General features: G+C 45.6%; 1 protein-coding gene across 1 annotated transcript in view; it reads right to left on the reverse strand.

Annotated features, from left to right (window-relative positions):
• The window catches only part of THSD4 (thrombospondin type 1 domain containing 4), a 691,564-nt gene extending 682,070 nt beyond the window's left edge, over window positions 1-9,494 (reverse strand). Inside the window, exon 1 of the mRNA XM_077123893.1 lies at window positions 9,419-9,494. The gene's annotated coding sequence lies outside the window, so the exon portion shown is untranslated. The remainder of the gene's footprint in view (window positions 1-9,418) is intronic.
• Window positions 9,495-17,477: the final 7,983 nt, after the last annotated feature.

The following is a 17,477-nucleotide window of genomic DNA, read 5'->3' on the forward strand; positions in this document are numbered from 1 at the left end:
TTCCTGCCTAATTCCCCTCTCCCAAAGCACTACTTGAGCACCATGGACCATTAGAATAGGCTCTGGCTTTTGACCTGGCAATCATTTGGTGGAGAATGGAATTTCCAAAGTGGGACATGATAATATCAGAAGAAAGTAGATAACAGTAAATTGAACATTCACGTTGGTGGCACTACTTTTTCAATTTGGGGAAAAAACTAGAAATAACCTAGATTCCCCAATGGAGGGGGAAGGGCGAAGGAGAATGTGGAAGTGGCAAAATGATGGAAATCATCATTATGCTTTAAAAAATAATACTGGCTAGGTCATGAGTGGAAAATGATTACATGAAATCATATTAGGTGAAAAGGACAAAGGCACACATGCTTAAACTAAAATATAGTGGGACATATGAAAAAATGGGAATATATACCATGAGCTTTATATCAAAGTTAAATTTCTTGAACTTGATAACTATTTGAGGTGGTTGTGTAAGTGAATATCCTCGTTCTTAGGAAACACACATGGAAGTGGGACGTGGTAGAGGCGCGTGATGTATACAACCACCTCCACTCAAATGTTCAGAAACAGAGTTAAGGGACAGAGAGCTAGAGAGAGAAAGAGTGAGCGAGCGAGAGAGAGAGAGAGAGAGAGAGAGAGAGAGAGAGAGAGAGAGACATGACAGAATGTCATAAAATGTTAAAACTAGTGGGTCTATGTTTTGGGGGTAGGGAGAATATTGGAGCCCTCTGTATGAGTTTTGTATTAGTTTTGCAACTGTCCTGTAAATTTGAAATTATTTTATTAAAAAGAGTGGGGTTTCTTTTGTAAAGATAAAAATTAAAATATAGGCCTACATTAAGTCAAATATAGACCGATATAAGCACTGGATAGACAATGAGTGTGTGTGTTTATTTGTAAGAAATAGAGAAGGGGAGTTGGAAGAGGGAAGAAGGGGAGAAAAGGAAGGAAGGGGGAAAGAGAAAAATTTGGTAAAGTTACAGTAAAACTCGAGTTAAAAAATGGCAGGGCTGAGGGAATATAAGTTGATCCAGTCTTTTCAGAAGGTCAGTTTTACCATATATATCAAATACCTTAAAAGTATTTATATCTTTTGTCCCAAAATAGCATCATGCATTAGTGAAGTGCAAAAAATGTGCAAGAGAGATTGTTTTGTTTCTAAGGAACACTGAAAAACAGAAAATAACCAATATGTCCAAAAATAGGGGACTATTAAAAGCTATATTAATGTTAAAAAACACTCTGCAGCCATTTTTTTAAAATCATAATTTGGAAGAAATTTAGTACCATGGGAAAACGTGTATGATTCATCAATTGAAAAAAGTAGTGAGCAAAACAGTATGTCCATCATGATGCCAACTTCACAAAAGAAGATGAATGCACATGTATACCTGTACACAAAAGAATAGGACACAAGTTAAAGGTCATGGTCATGTTTGGTTACGAGAATTAGGGATGATTTTTACTTTTCTTCTCTGTGTTGTTCTGCATCTCCTACGTTTTCTGCAATAAATATGCCTTATTTTGTAACCGAAAAAAAGAATAAATATTATATTTAGAAACAAAAGTCAAAATGAATCAGCAGTGTTGTCACAGTGTTTGACACGGAATCTACACAGCAATGCAGTAGGCTGTATAAGAGGCTAAAATGTCTACACACACCCAAACCAGGTAGCTCGTGGCTAGGACAATTCACCTACCGGGCGGCAGTTCACACGCCCATTCCCTCTCCAGGATTTATCCCAACCCAACAAGCTTTGCCAATGGCATGAGCCGAGGGCAGCTCAGCCAGAGCAGCCTGGACTTCCCCAAGGTGTCTGGGAGAGAAGTGGGGGCAGCGCTGCAGTCCACCAGCCCTCTCCCCTTCCCTGCCCCGCCCACCACACTCTGGCAAGGGGCATTTGCTTCCCCTGAAAACACCCATCTGCCCCGGTTTTAGGTTCGTTTGCATTTGCCTGCAGTGAAAAGTGAATGTTTGGAGATTGTTGCTCCACCCTTTCTCTAAGCAAAACAGAGTTGTTCCTACTTTTTATTTTAAAAGTGGGTTACACAGTCATAAAAAGGAACGAAGCACTGATACATGCTTCAACATGGATGAACCTCGAAAACATCATGCGCAGTGACAGAAGCCAGACACAAAAGGCGCATAGTATATGAATCCATTTATGTGAACTGTCCAGAATAGGCAAATCCATAGAGACAGAAAGCAGATCAGTGGTAGCAAGGGGTTGAAAGTACAGAGAAATGGGGAGTGACATCTAATAGGTATGGGATTTCTTTTGGGGATGATGAAAATATTCTTGAATATTTGGTTGCACAATTCTGAGAATATACCAAAAACTAATCAAATTGCATTTTAATATGGGGAACTGTATGTGAACTGGACTCAAAAAATATATCTTTCTAATGGGCTACAATTAGACTTTTCCTCACTGAGGCATAAGTTGGCCTGCTAGTCCCCCGGGAGCACATGGTTTAGAATCAGATGACTTGGAATTCAAACATCACTCTGATAACCTACCTCCTGTGTGAGCCTGAGCTAGTTCCTTAACCTCTCTGAGCCTTCATTTTCTAGGCTATAGAATAGGAATAATAAAAATGTCTTCCTCACACAGATTGTTGTGCGGATTAAATAAATTAAGGCAGGTAAACCCCAGTACCTGACTTGGAGCTCTGTAAATGGCAGCTCCCTCTCCGATGATCTTCCTCTGAAAATCCTATGAACAGAATGCAATCCTGGGCCTTGACTAAAGCATCACCAAAGTCAAGTTCCCAGTTCACTGCTGGATTATTATATATATATATAACCAGCAATAAACAACTCCATGGTCTCAAAGGGGCCTCTTGCCTACTAACCATAGGCAAGCGCTAACTCTTATTAGCTCTCGATCTTGGATGAGGCAATGGGAGCTCAGAGAAACTAGGAAAGGGGGCAGGCAGAGCAGGGATGTGCATGCAGGTCAGACCGTCTCTGGAATTCCTAATTTTCCTCTCAAGGCAGGGGCCGTTCCACTTGGGGCTGTTGGGTCACAGCAAGGCCGGTGGCAAGCAGAGCTGGTGCAGAACTGACCTGTTCCCCAAACGGCCCAGGCCAGAGGGCTGGTCACCATGGAAGGAAGCAGGGGGCATGGAGAAGGGTAGTGTAATCAAAATGGCAGCTGGAGGCAAGAGAGCCAGCAGCAAAAGGAGGGGCCAGCAGGACTCAGAATTCAAGGCACGTAGGAGTCAGGGGTCAAGTAAGTGAGATCAATCAAAGAGTGAGTCACTAAGTAACCCAAAGCGGGTCTCAGGGCCCAGGAACAAAAAGCTCCTTATATCCTTCACAGAGAAGATATGGTCTCAGGATTTAGACCAACAGGTGAGGAAAAAAAAAAATGGTAGCTAACCCTCAGAGGGCACTTCTCCGTGGCTGAAGCTATTTTAAATATGTTACATTCCCCTGAATCTCACCCAGGGTATGTACTATCATTACTCCCATTTTACAGATGAGAAAACAACAGCAAAAGAGATCAAGTAACTTGTTCATGGGCCCACAGCTTGGTGGAGTAAAGGCTTGACGTGAGGGCACCTGGCCCAGGTTGGGCTTGTCCCAACTGCACCTCCACCCAGACCTGGAAGGGAGCTGGACTCCACCCCTACAGGCCACGCTCAGCCAGGACCAGGTCCCCCCCTTTATCTTCTCTGAAATTACAAGTGGTCAGAAGTGCTACATTTCAGGGAGGAAAGTTTGTTCAGCAGCTGTAATTTGTAACGTGTTGTTATGAGCAGGTTTCCAAGAAGGAAGCAGATAGAGCAGCTTCCCAGCAATCCGTTTATCCATTTTCATAGGAAATTAATCCTCTTCTCTCTTCTGGGTGTGTCTCCAAGAAAAATGGTTAAGTCAAAGATAGAGTGGTATCACGTGGCTGCATCCATGCCAGAAATCAAAGAGAATGTGCCCCTATCATCAGATGCTGGCAGATAATTCCCCTGTCATTTCCCAGCTGGGGCTCGGAGGGCCATGGCTTAAAGGGTTAACATCTCATTTCCTCCTGTCTTTCAAGCCTTAATCCCCATCCTGGCTGGGTGCATTCCAAGCCCACCTGGAGCAGGTCACAACCAGCGCAGAGCCCAGCCGCGGCTGGCCGTGCGTTTCCCCTGGCAGGAGATTAGATGGGGCACCCATTAATCACTCTTTACCTCCGTCCTCACTGCTGGCCAGGACTGGGGCAGCCGGCCAGGCAGCCAGGGTGGGTGGGGCAGGCCCGCCCGCTGCCCAGCCTGGGTTGTGAGCTGCCCACGGCCACCCCTGTGAGACAGGACGCCACAGCGCAAGCCTGGCTCACTGCCCTCTGGACCGGGCCCCAGAAGAGAGGGGCTCCAGGAAAATCCTGCCCGGGATGTCACCTCCATGATCAGTTTCGGGAAGGCTCATTGGAGATGGCGATGTCTTCAGTAAGCTCCGGTAAAATATCAGGAAAAAAGAAAAGGAAACAGAAAAGAGACCACTCTCCCAGGACAAGTCATGGACAATAAAGGAAACTGCTGCCAATCTATTTCTTAGGTTCTTCTTTAGGGACTCTAAAGGGAAACTGGGGGAAGGGAGAGGAGAGAGGAAGAGATGGTAAACGGATAATTCATTACTGTTATTCCTGCACAGCTGGGGGTGGTCATTTGCTAGGTTTCAATATAAGGTTGCAACATTCAGCCCATCATATACAAACATCCTGGACTCAAGAGGGACTGAGAAATTTTTTTTTTTCTGTAACTCACGGGGCACAACGATCTGCCAAGCACTGATCAGGTATAGAACGGACTAGAGAAATGGGATGAAAATTAACCTTCTGTGTGCCAGGCCTTTGTCTAACACTCTGCATACCTGAGCACTGGTCCCCACCCCAGCTCTCCCAACTCTGACTATCCCCTTGTTACAAATGGGGAAATTGAGGCTGGGGACAGGAAGAGGGCTAAATAAAGGCTTGTTGAACGAATGAGCCCAATCAATAGCCAGACTCTGGGAAAAGAAGCTCAGTTTGCCACACCTAAAGGGAGAAAGTGGCTAGGATGACATGTCCTGGCCCATTTCTTATCCCTGGCAACTTGGGGCTCCCAGAACTCACCCTGATTCCTTCTTGCTCAGGCCTAGGAAGGAAGTCCAGGTAAGCCAAGCCGATGGGGTATGGGCTTACATGACTTCAGGCAGGAGAGTCCCTTCAGGAATGAACCAAAGACCAACAGAGATCTCTCCTCCTCACCCAGGCCACAGCTCACCACGCCTACTCCTTCAGAGACAAGGTCACGGCCTCTATTAAAAAAGGAACTCAACCTGGGATAAGGTGGCCCATTAACTCACCCTGTCACTAGACCCTCACTGTAAAGGCAGCCTGGAGGAGTGGTCCTCAATCTTGAGGATGCACAAGGATCACTTGAAACAGCCTTAACAATGCCAATTCCCAGACCCTGTCTCCACTCTTGAACCAGTATTTTTTTTTTCACAAAGTCCACAGGTCAATTTCAATTCAAATGTCCAAAAGGCAAGCCTCTCAAGAAATAATGGTATTGTAGAAAGAGAACCAGACTTAAAGATTGGGGTGCTAAGTTTGGGGTTCAAAACCCACGCAAGTCGCTTACCTGCAAGAAGCGTGGGATTTCTTTGTACAATGAGGGCAGCCACGGCCACACCGCCGGCTGCTGGGAGGATTAAACCACCCACAGGAGCCACCACAGCACAGCCGGGCTCACAAAGGAGCCCTGAGAGCATGTAATGGGCCAGCGGGGTCACGGGTAGCGGGGACGGAAGTTGGTATAGGTTGGGAGAGGAGAGGAGGGGGTTACAGACCCAGAACACAGAGGGGGCATGAGGAGACATGAGAAGGTGAGGTCCTGAAAGTTGGATTCCAGCCAGCACCTCCCACCAAACCCCACCCCCTCTTTCCCAGTACCAGACTGCAAGTCTGTGTCATGCATTGGCCCCCTGCATTTCTGCATGTCTGGTAGCAAATATTTTTTCCATTTTAGCTGTTATTCAGTGTATACCTTAATGGCATTAGTTACATTCACAGTTGTGCTACCATAACCACCATCCATTATCAAAATTTTGTCATCCCGTGGAACAGAAACTCTGTATCCATTAAGCAATAGCTTCCCCCACTTCCTCTCCACCTACCACCCCCACCCCCCACAGCTCCTGGTAACCTCTACTCTACTTTCTGTCTCCACAAGTTTGCTTATTCTCCCTTATTAATATAAGTGGAATCATACAATATGTATCCTTTTGTACCCGGCTTCTTTCATTCAGCGTGATGTCTGCACGGTCCATTCATGTCGTACCACGTGACCGAGCTTCATTCTTTTTTGTGGCTGAACCACATGACTTTTTTAATCTATTATTTTCACAGGGAGGACATTGAATGAAAACACATGACACTGACACATCTGCATATTTATAAATAAACATCTCAATTATACACACACAAAGCCACTAAGAAGAGAGGTAAAAACAGTGGAAGAGAGAAAAGAAGAGGTGGGAGAAGGGGAGAGGGAAGGAGAGATGAACCCAGTGAAGTCCCCTGTTTTTGGCATTTGTTGGTGCCATTAAAGGAACCGTAGCCCTGACGCTGTGCTACATGGGCTAGAGGAGGAGGAGAGGGAGGCTGCTTGGAGAAACCTGCAAGTGCCTGGGGAGACAAAGCTCTCCCATGGCCATATTCCAGGATGGCTATATAGTCCCTGCAAAGAACGTGACACATAAGACAAGGAAGAGGGTTCAAGGAGGAGGGAGATGGGCACAGTATAGAAGGTTCTAGAAGGGCTGGGATTCCCTTCCTGGCAAAATTCAGATTAGGAGAAAGAGGGGTGGTCTGCATTGCTGACCTGGTTGAGGGGGTGGGCAGACAAGATCATGACAAAGAGAGTGGGTGAGTGAAGGGAAGGTTTGAGTAAGGGAAGAGTTGGGCTGCTCTTGGATCAATGCAATAGACATGGATTATGGAGTTTTAAATGCCCAGATGAAGAATTACCTCGATTCAACTACACAGTGCCTGCACTTTTACATCTCTTTATCTTTGCTCAAGCTCTGCTGCTTGCCTGCTGCAGCCTTTTCCCAGCCTTTCCCATCTTTTATGCTTATGCTTCAAAGCCTGGGTGTAACTTTCCGAGCCCCTCCCAAGTAGAATACATTTCTATCTCATTTGTGCATCCTAGATGCTTTGCACCTCCCTCTTGGGTCATTTTGTGGTGATTTCTTTTGTCTTTCTCCCCAGGTGGTTACTTATCAACTCACTAATCTGTCAACTTCTTGCCGGTCAGGTCTTCATAATTTGAACCCCAGCACATTGTAACAGTACACAGCAGATGCTCAAAAATAACACATAAAATTAAATAGAACAGAATACTGAGGCACCATTGTGATTTCTTGAAAGGAACAATGTGATGAAATCTAAATTTTAGGAATATTAACCTGTCAGCATGAAAGAAGATGGATTTAAATGAAGAAAGTGACTAAGGGCTGGAAATCAAGAGGGCAGATTATTACTGTAATTTGGGCATGGTTTAAGGTAGGAGCAGAGGGAATGAAGGCAGGGAAATAATTCCCTGAGATATCACAAAAGAACATGGAAGGGACTTTGTAATAAATAAGCTATAAATGTGGGAGACAGAATGGGGGAGTTGGGGGGACTCAAAAGTTGACTCACCCCAACTGGGAGAAAATTGGTGTCCATGGAGAGAAACGCAGGGGTACAAAGGAGGAGCACCACAATACCCCGCCTCTCTCCTTAGGATAACTGATTACAGTCACAACAAGCATTTCTAGGCAAAAGAATTCCAAATCAAAATCTCCAACCCTCATCTTGCTCCCAAACACTGGGTTGCTTTTTTCTATTTTTTCCTCCCGGTACCAGCCAGTTAGATACACTGCCCCATGTCAGGGCAGACTGAAATAAAGATAAGACCAACTTGGTGCCTAGTCCAGTGCTGGGCATGGAGGGAACCCCAACTGAGCAACCCTCCCCACGAGAAGCCAACCCAGTAGGATTATTCAGTAGGGGTTCCAGTATTATGATCAGCCAAACGCATTTCCCTGGCCCGGACCTCTGGGAAATCCCTGCTCCAGCCCTGCAGAGGTTTATAGGAAAGTCCCAGGACTCCCATCTGCTTCCTTATATTAATTTAAGAGTTAGGATTTTGTTTTCTAAAGGAATTCAGGTATGGTGCCAAAAAACTCTAGAGGAATTGAGTAGTACTGTATTTAAATCAAGTTTTGAAAATGTCTGCGTCTTGTATGTTGAGACTAAGAGCCTCCCTATTAAGCCCAACAAGTCCGTTAACCGTATCAATTAAGTAGAAGAGGTAAACAGGTTGTAAAAGCTGTGTGACCTTTCAGAAGTCCATAGACTTTCCTGTGCCTGTAGCCTTCAGCTGCAAACTGAGGGCTGGACAAGATGACTGCTTAGGCCCCTCTTGTACTCCAAATTCCAAAAGGCGACTAATGATTGCTTCAGCCACACAGGTTCAAGGCTTCAAAATTTCACTTACTGCCTGCTGCAGGGGCAGACTGCTGCCTGTTGGAGTTCGCAAAAGAGACATGCACATTTATAGGAGGTAGTGGGGGGGGGGGGGCTGCTGACGCGGTGCAGGGTGTGGAATGCTTAGGAAACTCACCATACCCACAAAGTCCAGATGCTAGTGGGGCAGTTAGGGTCTGAGAATGTCCTAAATTCCCTTCCCAAGTCAGGGCCGATGTTATTTCAAGGAAGAAAGCAAAATTCACTTCCAGGTAGAATTCCAAGGTAAGCTAATTCTGGCAAAAGCTAATTCTGTAAACGCGCTAAGGGGCTGCAGGTACCGGCTACACTTAGGGAAAGTGCCGGGAGTTGGCGGAAACAGCCCATCCACTCCCGCTCCCAGCGGCAAGGAGCTGCAGCGGCTTAGCTGAGACAGACACACCGACCCGAGGCTTTCGAGAAAACAGCGTGGCCGAGGCCCAGGCTTGGGGCTGATGATCGCCAACACAGGCTTGAGCAGCTCCCCGGCCCCAGGCAGAAGGAAGGCGAGGCTGGGGTGCGAGCGCAGGGGCTGGGTGTGAACTCTCCTGTTCCCCTCTGGCCCGAATTCTGGAAGCGAGGGGCCCCAGCCCAGGAACGATCGAGCTGTCTGTCCCTAGAGTTTCAGAGTTAGGGGCGCGGCGAGCACTGGGGTGGTACTGAGCAAGAACCCCAGAAGAGGAAGAGAAGAGGAGAACGACGCGCAGCCGTCGGCGCGGACCAGGCGCGCGCGCTGGCTCCCCAGAGCCGGTTGCCGGCGCAGCCCCGCGCTCCCGGGACACACCCACCGTACCCCGCCGCCCCGTGGTCCGGCGGGAGCCCAAGAGCCAGGCAGCAGCGACGGGCCGGTTCCGGGCAGTGCGCGGCAAGGGGCGGCGCGGCTCAGCTCTGCTCACCTGGCGGTTCGCGTTCCGGAGCGGCCACCGGCCGCCTCACCTCGCCCCCGCGTGGTTCCCGGCGCCCGCAGTCCCGAGCGCCGCCGCATGGACGGCTACCGCCGCCGCCCCGCGCCCGCCCTGCACAGGCTCCCGCTGCGCCCGGCTTCTGCGTCAGGCTGCGCGGGCGGCCAGCGGCTCGGGCGCGCGGGGAGAAGTCTGGCTCGAGTTGGTGACCGGGAGAGCCCGGATCCCGGCTCCCTCGGTCCTCCTCCCTCCCCCACTCGCGGCCTCCCGTTGTCATCTGCAGTCGCTCCTGCCGCCCCCTGGCGGCCGCTTCGGGAAGGGCCAGTCTCCCACTCCACCCCCGCGAGCCCTGATAAATCCCCTTATAGAGGTGATCAAGACCGATATGTGAGTACCGGAAGAACAGACATTATCCAGTAAAAAGGAGGGCAGTCTAGACAGAAGCCACGAGGCCAGGAGGATGGGGATTGCGAAAAGGAGAGTGATCTAGACTGGCCAGGACCTCAACTGTGAGACCAGAACATGGACTGGGGTCCAAGGTTGTAAGGCCTTGAATTCCCTGTTCTCCTTATCCTGAGGTTAGTGGGAAGGCATGGACACACTGAGGCATAGGAGGGACACGGGCATCCTTGTGTTTTGAAACAGCCATTCCAGCTGCAGCAGGATAGGCTGAGGCTGGCCCGGGAGCTCGCTAAGAAAGTTTTGCAGTGAACCCTGGTCGGACAGGCAGTAGCTGCAATTATCTTAAGGGCTCACTCACTGACGTTCACACACGCGCAAGGTAAGACTCAGTGGGCTCCTCCTTAAATCAAGGGAAAGGACAAAGACCCTCCAGATTCTAACTAAGGTTGGGACAGCTTCCAGAGGCAATAAACCATACACCTTGACAACCAAAGCAAGTCTTCTTTTTTTCTTGTTTTATTCAGAGTAATATTTTGGAAAGAAAAAATCTGCTGCTGCAATGGACATAATAATAACAATAATAATATCAAGCTTTGGTCTGTGTATCCAATTCTCTTTTTTATTGAATGGGAACTTTTATCCCAAAGAGGGGGCACAATCAAAGTGGCACAGCCAATTAATGGCAGGAAAGCTGCTAGAGCCCCTAATTTTCTTGATTACTAATGCCCTGCTAAATTCTTTAAATTCAAACTGAGGAGTTTAGCGCTGTTGAGGCAGAAGAGAGTGACCGTGAGAAAATTTTCCTCCCTCCCAGCCCTTGAACATTTGGGGAGGCTGGCCAGACACAGGTAGGCCCTCTCAGTGAGTCAGCCTGTTTACTGCAGCCTGGAAAGCCACCTGCAGGAGTTGTTTTCAAAGCACAGGGGCAGGGATGAGACAATGAAGTGGTGGCAGATGTGAGCTCCCTGCCCTACGGCCAGGGTGCAGGGAGGACGATTGCCCTGTGCTTTGTGGAGCAGAAAGGAGAGCACTAGTGTAGAGAGAGAGAGAGAGAGAGAAAAAAACTTAACAAAAGGGAAGGTAGCAGCCAGGAGATTAGGCCAAAGAGAGAGAACCAATTTTGAATGCCCATTACTGGATTACTGGCCAGGAGCCTAAGCCGAGCCAGCTCAGACTGATTCAAGTCCATTCAAATGGGATGCAGTAATTCCACACTTGATCAAACATTTTGATTAGAGGCACCTGGTAAATGGAATTAAATTAATTGAGCGTCACAAGTTCCATGGATCCAGATTAAGCATATCTAACTAGTTCCAGTAAATTCTGACCAGTTTAAACCATTTAAAACTGATAAGATTTGTTCAAACTGGAAAGAGACAGGTATTGTGTGCTGAGCATGCTCTTGGTGAAATGAAAAAAAAAAGTTCCTGTGGCAAAGCGTATGGTGGCTTTTTTAGTACATTTTATTTTGAATTAATTTTAGACTAACAGACAAGCTGCAAAAATTGTACAAAGAATTCTCATAAACCCCATGCCCTTCTTCCCTTAATGTAAACATCTTACATAACCAGAGTACAATGATTATTGATCAAACTCGATTGCACTCATTTAGGCTGGCTCTTCAGAACTGATTTTTTTTTTTAACTTTTTTTATTAATTAAAAAAATTAACAAACAAAACATTAAGAGATCATTCCATTCTACATATACAATCGGTAATTCTTAATATCATCACATAGTTGCATATTCATCATTTCTTAGAACATTTGCATCAATTTAGAAAAAGAAATAAAAAGACAACAGAAAAAGAAGTAAAACGATAACAGAGAAAAACAAGATTATACATACCATACCCCTTACCCCTCGCTTTCATTTACCACTAGCATTTCAAACTAAATTTATTTTAACATTTGTTCCCCCTATTATTTATTTTTATTCCATATGTTCTACTCTTCTGCTGATATAGTAGCTAAAAGGAGCATCAGACACAAGGTTTTCACATTCGCAGAGTCTCATTGTGAAAGCTATATCATTGCAGAACTGATTCTTACCCACTTCAAACTTAATCAGATTGTCTTGGCCATACTTTGCTTATATGCCCCAGCACATTCTCTTTATTTAAGGTCTTTATTATACTGTAAAATCTAGTCAAATTCTAAACAGAGTTATTTACATTATATAAGTACCAGTGAATATTATATTAAAACAAGTTTTTCATCTTTTAATCTTATTACATTTCTACTATTATGCAATGTTTATGTATGTAGGTATGAATCACATTGGCAGGATTTAGTCTCATGTATTATAAGTTGCTGACCCTCACTGAAAAAGAGGGCAAAGAAGAAAAGGTGTTTCAGGACACAGTCAGAAGGTATCCAGTGGTCACCTATCCCAGGCTTCTCTCTGATATGGCAACATCATCTATAAATATAAGGGTGAGTGCTTGTCACCTCCTTGCATATGTGCTCACTGTCTCATAAAAGAGCCCATCCTGTTGCTGGAAGCTCTCTGTTGGAAAGTTCCCTCAAATTTTGAACTGGAATTCTTTTGCTCAGTATAGCCACCCATTGGCTGTAGCGGTGGTTCCCAAAATGACAGACAAAAGACATAACCCCTCTGACATAACCCCTCTGTCACCTGTCAGCTCTGTATACATAGAAAAGTCCTGCTTTCCACTTGTTGCCCGGTGAAATTACGAAAAGAGTCCCTTTCTCTCTGTTGCCCCAGTTGGAATGATATATTACATACTCTCCCATGCCACTTCACTAAGTCTGCCCTCTTCCTAGAGCAGCATCCTCACAGCACATGTTTGCACACGGTGAGGGTTCCCCAAATGTTTGTAGAACCGATGTCATACTGCTACGTGCAGCTTCCTGGGATTTCAGAGCAGGGGGACCTGGAGTAAGAGCAAAGTGCAAATGGCGGGCGCAAAGGCATTCTGGGAGGGATGTAGAGGCAATTCCTATAAGTGAATTAGCTTCTTCACTTTGCTAATAAGCATGGCAGTTGCCTCAGAGGGGAGAGATTTTGCAGTATTTCCCAGATTTATTTGACCATGAATCCTTTTACGATCAGAAAATTTCTTGGGGCTAGAGTTCCAAAAATTACACTTTGAAAAATCCTGCTCTAAGCTCTTAACAAACACTAGTTTTCTCATCCCGATGGTATTTTAGGGGGTTGTATCCCACCAGAGAAAGAAACAGCGATATTATTCCCTGCCTTGTTAGCACTTGGAGGTGGAAGGAAAATATTCCAAATGTGTTCAAACCCCTAATTTCAAACCACTAATTTCAGGCTGCTGCCAAAGCACCAGTCAGAGTCCATCACAGTGCTTGCAAAATTGTTCTTTTCATTTTCCTTGGTTGTAAACTTATATAGACTGTAAAGTAGAGGCAAGCTCGTGCCTGATGAATAATAAGGAAATAAGGGCTTCATGGTAAAAAGAAAATACTTTGAGAGCTGGTAAACTTTTGGTTGTGTTTAAAGCTCTAACTACCATGTTTTTAACCACCTTTCTTTCCTGCTTGCACTCCCTAACCCTGTTCTTTTTCTCCCTGGGGATCCTGAGTTCACGTGCCTGTGCTTGGGGCTGACTCCCCATTTGATCTGTGACCAATGGTGATGGTGCAAAGACTATCTGCAGCCACCAGTTCTGATGACATAAGCAAAATAGTTTCTAGATGGAATGTCAAGGTTACTCATGAAGTTTCAGGGAGTCTTCAGGCTACATTTCAGTTCATCTAATTCCCTTTCCCTTTCTGATTTCACTTTCTTCCTCTTTCTGCCCCCATATCTGCTCAGAAGAGATAGGAAACTTTGTGTTACCTGGTACAAGACAACTTTTGGAATCCCAAACATTCCGATTATTTTGTTTTCCTCTTTGCAAGCAGTAATACTCACAGCTAAGAGGTTTCAACCTCATCTGAAGCTGATTCTCTCTAGCAGTAGCATAGCTATTGAGCAAGAAAGAAGGTGGACATTGTGGCCTCCAAGTTCACAGGTTTCCTTTCTCCTCTGGAAATATAACTACATGAAGACCACTGATAGCTGCAGAACGAGTCCATTTGCAATGCCTGCCCTATCAAACATAATTGATTATTCAGTCATTCATTCAACCTATATTTGTTGAAGCCACTACAAATGGTTGAAAGGGAGAGGAGAAAAGTTAAAGAGGACAGGGTGGGAAAGACCATTCTAGACAGAAGTGAGCTCGCAAAAGCCCTGAGGGAGGCATGGCATTCTCACGGAGCAGAAAAAAGAGCTGTATGGCCGGGCTTAGAATCCAAGAGAGAAAGGAGGGAAGTGAGGAGGAAGCATGGACTGATGACCACTTGTGTAGAGTCTTCCAGGCCAGGTTAATGATTGTTTGACAACCACCAAGGTACAAATATGTCCTGCCGGTACAGAGCAAGCCACAGGACGGAGCAGGGTTCGGGCTCCTTCTGTCCTAGATGCTGAACCTGGGAGAGGTCCAGAGGTCCCAAAGTAGAAGACGTGCAGGGGGTGGGGGAGTGGTAAGTTTTGGGAAGAGGCTAGCAATCAATCAATACAGAAGTATATTATTTTTTAACACTTGCTAAAGCTCTTCCATGCAAACCCGCTGACTACCAGTGGCGTGTATGGTCATTTTTGTAAGTTGGGTAATTTTCAAATAAGCAAGAAGAGGTCTCTGAGGGAGGTTAAATAAGGTTGACATGATCAGATCTCCAAAGGAAGAAAAGAAAAAGACCTCCTTTGTTATTTACAAAAGAAAAACAAAGGTAATGCCAGAACCTCATTTCACAATTCTAAAGCAATGAAAAAGAAAAAAAAAGCAAAATGAAACAAATCCATCGTTCTAAAGGAATGCCCTGTGTTTGCCTTCTCCTGCTTCCTGGGAGACTCTCCTAATAAGGTCTTGTCCTTCACCCCCTGTATATGCCACTGCCTGGTACCTCTTGTGACCAGAATTGCAAATCTTCAAGCTGCCAGAGGTCTCAGCTCAGGAAACAGCTTCTCTTCCTGAGGTTAATCAGCTTACATTGTGCCACCTTGGCCTCATTGGCAATTCTCCCTCTTTAACAACCTACATTTCTTGTTGAATGAATTGATTTTTATAAAGTCTCAGAGATACAGCATATCCAATGGGCAGTAGCCAGATATGGCTTGTGTATAAAATAAGGGCACCTCTAACAACAAAGTCCAACAGTCTCCAAGTTCTTTTCTTTCTCTTGCTTCACTTACCTTCACCCTCCTTCTCTTCTCAGTATTTGGATCACCTACTAGGTACCACTTATAACATCTCACAGTTCCATGGGTCCCAGTTTCCTTTAATGTTTCTTGCTTCACTGCTCTCTCCATGATGCTATAATCTTTTAATAACTTACTACTCCCCCACCCCCTGCATGTCTTCTACTCTGGGACCTCTGGACCTCTCCCAGTTTGGTATAGGAAAAGAATACGGCCCCTCAACCATTACACCAGTATCACCCTCAAGCCATGCCACTGTAGAATCCGTGAACCTTGGAACTGCAGTTGACTCCTCTATAAAATGGGAAGAGCATCATTATACTGGCTGGAAGGAATTGGGTTGGACTCAGACCTCCTCTTGAAGTCCCTTCCAGCTCTCAGAGCTGTAATTCTCACATAAACTCTAAAACAGGGAAATTCTGTGGCTCCATCTGAGAGAAGATGACCTTCATAGAGAAGTATGCGACCTCTTTTTTAAAAAATTTCCAGCAGCATTTGAAATGGTTTCCTTTCACTCCCTGTACTGCAGAGGATTATCACGCAACTCCAGGACCACATCCGGGCTTCAAGAGAAAATGCCTCACAGCTTATGTCTTGGGTCATGAAGACCTCATTGACATAGCAGCTGGGTTCATTTGTTTGGGTAGGATGAGAGAATGGCTGCATGGATAAGCTCTGAGATGGCTCCTATAGTCCTCAAATTCTTGCTTTCAGCTCAAGATCACAAGTTTCATAGCCAAATAACCAGAGTTTCTTGTGCTTTTTGCATGCTCTTCTATCAGACCTGTGTGTGACAGGGATAGAGGCAGGCCCTTAAGATTCAAGGAAATTGCCTCCGTTTCTCTCTTCAGGATTTTTTCTCAACCTAAACTCAATGTTGAATAACCCCCAGCATTGGTTGAAAAGCAGGTTTTATCTCAATTGCCGATTTCAGCAGGTTGATAGTGTCTGCTGTGAGTACGCCACAGAAAAGAAATATTGCCTGGATTCAGTGAGCATGAGTGCTGTGGTCAATTTGTGATATCTGCCCTGAGTTCAGGTCTGCTGTATATTGGCTGACCCTGCCCGAAAGCTCCACTTCTGCCCAAGCCAAGAAACTTGCAGTGAGGTTTTCTAAGATCCTGTCTTATCTCTTGAACTATGTGTCAATCCAAAAGCTGTAGGATCAGTGTCCATAGCCAGCTTCTTCCTATTTAAAATCATAGAATTCTAGAAGGAGCAGAGAACTTAGAGAACATTTCTTCTGATTTGGATAAGGGAATGGAAGTCCAGGAAAAAATGCCTTGCATACATTCACACTATGAGTATGTGGTTGAGCAGGAACAAGAGCCCACCCAGTAACTGCCAGTTCAGTGACCTTTCTATCACCCAAGGCCAGGCCTTGAGCTACTTCAGTGAAGCACATGCACCCCCAATTATCCTGCCCTTTGTAAATTCATGGATGGCGAAACCTAGGGTCTCGCGCTGGGACCATCCACCTAAAAACCCTAAAAAAGCTTGAATTTCAAATATAACACACAGGAAACTGAGGATTTTAGGATGAAACTCTAAACATATTTAATCTATCAGTTTACTTCTCCTTTTGGGTCAAAATGAAAACATTTCTGGGTGTCCCTCATTGTCTTATCCAAAGGGACCCAAGTTTCTACTTCCCATGCTTCTTTCCAGAACTCTTTCTCTATGGGTCTGAGGTTCACTTAGGAAGAGTTTTGAGGCTTGAAAAGCATTTCTTCCAAAGCAATGGGAGGGCATGGAAGCTTGAGCAAAGGGCTACGGCCTTACCTCTTATGTCTCCTTTGTAAACAAGCACACTTGTTCTTGTATCTATCAGAGGCACGTCAGTGGAAGGTGGAAGGCATAAGACAAGGGAAGGCTACTCCTGCATCAGCTGGTATAATTAAGGGCAGGTTTCCCTAATTACAGGGTTGAGGGTGGGTGGAAGATTGCAGAGTGGAATAGGGAGAACTAAGTTACAATTTAGAGAAAAAGAATAACGGCTGGGTTTTAATCTGCATTCTAACCATGTGACCTTGAGCAATCACTTAACCTCTCTGAGCCTGTTTTCTCATCTGCAGAGCAGTAATAAACACTCACTGCTGACTTCTCTCAAGCGGGAATGGATGGCAAGTTCTCTCTGCCCTCTACGTCCATCTTAGAATTCTAAATCTGAGAGGAGTTGGACTCAGCACTTGGCCCGTCACTGTGGTTGGGCTGGCTATAATGCCAATCTTCCGTTGTCACAGGAGCATTCCAAAAGATCAATGAAGGGTATGAGATCAAGCAGAGAACAAACATGAACAAGAACAAACATGCAGATCAAGATACAAACTTCTCCTGGCCTAGTCCTACGAGTGGGAAATATCACACAGTGAGAAAGAAACCAAATCACCCTGACCTGCATCAGACATTGTAGTGCAGGTCAA

The sequence above is a fragment of the Tamandua tetradactyla genome, chromosome 12, assembly GCF_023851605.1.
Source record: "Tamandua tetradactyla isolate mTamTet1 chromosome 12, mTamTet1.pri, whole genome shotgun sequence".
In the NCBI taxonomy this organism is placed as follows: domain Eukaryota; kingdom Metazoa; phylum Chordata; class Mammalia; order Pilosa; family Myrmecophagidae; genus Tamandua; species Tamandua tetradactyla.